This window comes from Bombina bombina, chromosome 1 (assembly GCF_027579735.1).
Source record: "Bombina bombina isolate aBomBom1 chromosome 1, aBomBom1.pri, whole genome shotgun sequence".
NCBI lineage: Eukaryota > Metazoa > Chordata > Amphibia > Anura > Bombinatoridae > Bombina > Bombina bombina.
Window position 1 is genome coordinate 1,573,658,761 of NC_069499.1, and position 5,000 is coordinate 1,573,663,760.

The following is a 5,000-nucleotide window of genomic DNA, read 5'->3' on the forward strand; positions in this document are numbered from 1 at the left end:
TGCTTAGAAAACGATGCAAAAAACCCTCCCAAAAATGTTCCAGCACTAGAATGCTGATTGGTAGGGATGGAACCAATGTCTGCTCAAGTAATTCAACGGCGACAGTGTAATTAGCCAGCAGATCTGGGGATTTTCCTTAGGATAAAATACAATTACACAATTTCATGAAAATGCTGAGATTTATAGTTAACTCTTACACTACACGAGCCACAACCCTGATCTAATTATGTTCTGGCTGCCTCACTGTCAGTCAGTTCACGGACCGGCCAGTGCTATGTGGGGGTAGGAAATGCTTATCCGTATGTTTATTATCTGTATTCCTGAAGTCTGAGTCAGATCCCAAAGCTCCCACACCTTTAATTACTGTCTTCTCTGGCTCCACAGGTTATTTATTTATATATATATATATATATGTATATTTGTGTGTGTGTGTATATATATATATGTGTGTGTGTATATATATGTGTGTGTGTGTATATATATATATGTGTGTGTGTATATATGTATGTATATTTGTGTGTGTGTGTGTGTATATATATATGTATGTGTGTGTGTGTGTGTGTGTGTGTATATATATATGTATGTGTGTGTGTGTGTGTATATATATGTATGTGTGTGTGTGTGTGTATATATATGTATGTATATTTGTGTGTGTGTGTGTGTGTGTGTATATATATGTATGTATATTTGTGTGTGTGTGTGTGTGTGTGTATATATATATTTGTGTGTGTGTGTGTGTGTGTGTGTATATATATATATATATGATTGTGTGTGTGTATATATATATATATATATATATATGTATATTTGTGTGTGTGTGTGTATATATATGTGTGTGTGTGTATATATATATATGTGTGTGTGTATATATATGTGTGTGTGTGTATATATATGTGTGTGTGTGTATATATATATATATGTGTGTGTGTATATATATGTGTGTGTGTGTATATATATATGTGTGTGTGTGTGTATATATATGTGTGTGTGTATATATGTATGTATATTTGTGTGTGTGTGTGTGTGTATATATATATGTATGTGTGTGTGCGTGTGTATATATATGTATGTATATTTGTGTGTGTGTGCGTGTGTATATATATGTATGTATATTTGTGTGTGTGTGTGTGTGTATATATATATATGTGTGTGTGTGTGTGTATATATATATATATATGATTGTGTGTGTGTGTATATATATGTGTGTGTGTGTGTGTATATATATATATATATATATATATATATATATATATATATATATATATATATATATATATATATATATGTAGTATCTCACAAAAGTGAGTACACCCCTCACATTTTTGTAAATATTTTATTAGATATTTTCATGTGACAAGACTGAAGAAATTACACTTTGCTACAATGTAAAGTAGTGAGTGTACAGCCTGTAAAGCAGTGTAAATTTGCTGTTCCCCTCAAATAACTAAACACACAGCCATTAATGTCTAAACCGTTGGCAACAAAAGTGAGTACACCCCTAAGTGGAAATGTCCAAATTGGGCCCAATTAGCCATTTTCCCTCCCCGGTGTCATGTGACTCGTTATTGTTACAAGGTCTCAGGTGTGAATGGGGAGTGTTAAATTTGGTGTTATCGCTCTCACACTCTCTCTGAGGATCTGAAAAAAAGGATTGTTGCTCTACATAAAGATGGCCTAGGCTATAAGAAGATTACCAAGACCCTGAAACTGAGCTGCAGCACAGTGGGCAAGACCATACAGTGGTTGCACAGGACAGGCTCCACTCAGAACAGGCCTCGCAATGGTCGACCAAAGAAGTTGAGTGCACGTGCTCAGCGTCATATCCAGAGGTTGTCTTTGGGAAATAGACGTTCCAACATGATAATGACCCCAAACACACCTCCAATAAAGAAGCTGAGGGTGAAGGTGATGGACTGGCCAAGCATGTCTCCAGACCTAAACCCTATTGAGCATCTGTGGGGCATCCTCAAACGGAAGGTGGGGGAGCGCAAGGTCTCTAACATCCACCAGCTCAGTGATGTCGTCATGGAGGAGTGGAAGAGGACTCCAGTGGCAACCTGTGAAGGTCTGGTGAACTCCATGCCCAAGAGGGTAAAGGCAGTGCTTGAAAATAATGGTGGCCACACAAAATATTGACACTTTGGGCCCAATTTGGACGTTTCCACTTAGGGGTGTACTCACTTTTGTTGCCAACGGTTTAGACATTAATGGCTGTGTGTTGAGTTATTTTGAGGGGACAGCAAATTTACACTGTTATACAGGCTGTACACTCACTACTTTACATTGTAGCAAAGTGTCATTTCTTCAGTGTTGTCACATGAAAAGATATAATAATAAAATATTCACAAAAATGTGAGGGGTGTACTTACTTTTGTGAGATATATATATATATATATATATATATATATATACTGTGTGTGTATATATATATATATATATATATATATATATATATTTATATATATATATAGTATATATACACACATATACATGCACATCCCGGTGGATTCTGAAATTGGCAGGGTGTTGAAAGAATCCACTAAAGGTGGATTCTTTCACTACTCTGCCATTTTCGGAATCCACCTGGATGCAGCGTAGGCAAACCCAAAGCCTTAAAAAAAGCGCACAAAATAACTAAAAATCACGTAACTGCCCGCAAGAAATAAAAGTAAAAACACGTAACTGCCCGCACGAAGTATAACAAAAAAAAACCCTAACCTCCCGCACAAAGTATTAACAAACACCTAAACCGCAAACCCCCACATCGCAAAATAATAGTTATTAACCCCTAATCCACAAATAACACAATTAAAATATTAACCCCTAAACCACCAACCCCTCACATCCCAATAAACCTAATTAACCTATTAACCCCTAGACCGCCAAACCCCCACATCGCAAATAACTAATTTAATTACTGAGCCCCCTAACGTAACACCCCCTAAATTAACCCCAATTACTACTAAATTACAATTAAAAAACTATCATTAAATTACAAAAAAATAAAAAGTCTAACATTACAGAAAAAAATAAACAAAATTATCAAAAATAAAAAAAATTATACCTAATCCCTATGAAAATAAAAAAGCCTCCCCCCCAAAAACACCCCCCCTAATCTAAACTACCAATAGCCCTTAAAAGGGCCTTTTATAGGGAATTGCCCCATGTTAAATAGATCTTTTACCACTAAAAAATACTAAGTCCCCACTAACAGTAAAAAACCCCCACCCACCTAACCCCCCCCCCCAAAAAAACCTAACAATAAAAAAAAATTAAACTACCCATTGCCACTAAAGGGGCATTCAGCTCTTTTACCGCCCTTAAAAGGGCAAACAGATATTTTTCAAGCCCCAAAAAACCCTAATCTAAAAAAAAAACCTCCCCAAAAATGAAAATAAAAGAGCCTAAACCTAATCCCCAAATAAGTACTCCCTGTTCCTGAAGTCCGGCAGAGAAGGTCTTCTTCCAGACGGATCCATCATCTTCTATATTTATTCAGAGTGAAAGCAGAGCGGAGCGCAGGTGCAGAGCTGTGTTCCCGATGCCTGGATCCTCAACGGCGGCGGTCCTCGGCGGCGTGGAGGCTCCTCTTCATGCGATCTTCCGTCGCACACTGAAGATTGAATGCAAGGTACCCCATATTTATTGGGGTACCTTGCATTCCTATTGGCTGAAATTTTAAAAATCAGCCAATAGGATGAGAGCTACTGAAATCATATTGGCTGATTTGAACAGCCAATAGGATTTCAGTAGCTCTAATCCTATTGGCTGATTTAAAAATGTAAGCCAATAGGAATGCAAGGTACCCCAAATTGATTGCGGTATGTTGCATTAAATCTTCAGTCTACGATGGACATCGGATGAAGAGGAGCCTCCACGCCACGAGGACCGCCGCTGAGGATCCAGGCATCGGGAACACAGCTCCGCACCTCCACTCAGCGCCGCCTTCACTCCAGATGAAGATAGAAGAAGATAGAATGTGTGTGTGTATGTGTTTGTGTCTGTGTGTCTGTAAATGTATATGTGTGTGAATGTATGTATGTGTACATATGTTTGTGTGTGAATGTATGTATGTGTACATATGTTTGTGTGTGAATGTATGTATGTGTACATATGTTTGTGTGTGAATGTATGTATGTGTACATATGTTTGTATGTGAATGTATGTATGTGTACATATGTTTGTGTGTGAATGTATGTATGTGTACATATGTTTGTGTGTGAATGTATGTATGTGTATGTATGTTTGTGTGTGAATGTGTGTACATATGTTTGTGTGTGAATGTGTGTACATATGTTTGTATGTGAATGTGTGTATGTGTACATATGTTTGTGTGTGAATGTATGTATGTGTACATATGTTTGTGTGTGAATGTGTGTACATATGTTTGTATGTGCATGTATTTATGTGTACATATGTTTGTATGTGAATGTATGTATGTGTACATATGTTTGTATGTGAATGTATGTATGTGTACATATGTTTGTGTGTGAATGCGTGTACATATGTTTGTATGTGTGAATGTATGTATGTGTACATATGTTTGTGTGTGAATGTGTGTACATATGTTTGTATGTGAATGTATGTATGTGTACATATGTTTGTGTGTGAATGTATGTATGTGTACATATGTTTGTGTGTGAATGTATGTATGTGTACATATGTTTGTGTGTGAATGTGTGTACATATGTTTGTATGTGAATGTATGTATGTGTACATATGTTTGTGTGTGAATGTATGTATGTGTACATATGTTTGTGTGTGAATGTATGTATGTGTACATATGTTTGTGTGTGAATGTGTGTACATATGTTTGTATGTGAATGTATGTATGTGTACATATGTTTGTATGTGAATGTATGTATGTGTACATATGTTTGTGTGTGAATGTATGTATGTGTACATATGTTTGTGTGTGAATGTATGTATGTGTACATATGTTTGTGTGTGAATGTATGTATGTGTACATATGTTTGTGTGTGTACATATGTTTGTGTGTG

General features: G+C 36.4%; 1 protein-coding gene across 1 annotated transcript in view; it reads left to right on the forward strand.

Moving 5' to 3' along the window:
• The window catches only part of USP43 (ubiquitin specific peptidase 43), a 267,432-nt gene that overhangs the window by 138,867 nt on the left and 123,565 nt on the right, over window positions 1–5,000 (forward strand). The window lies entirely within an intron of this gene.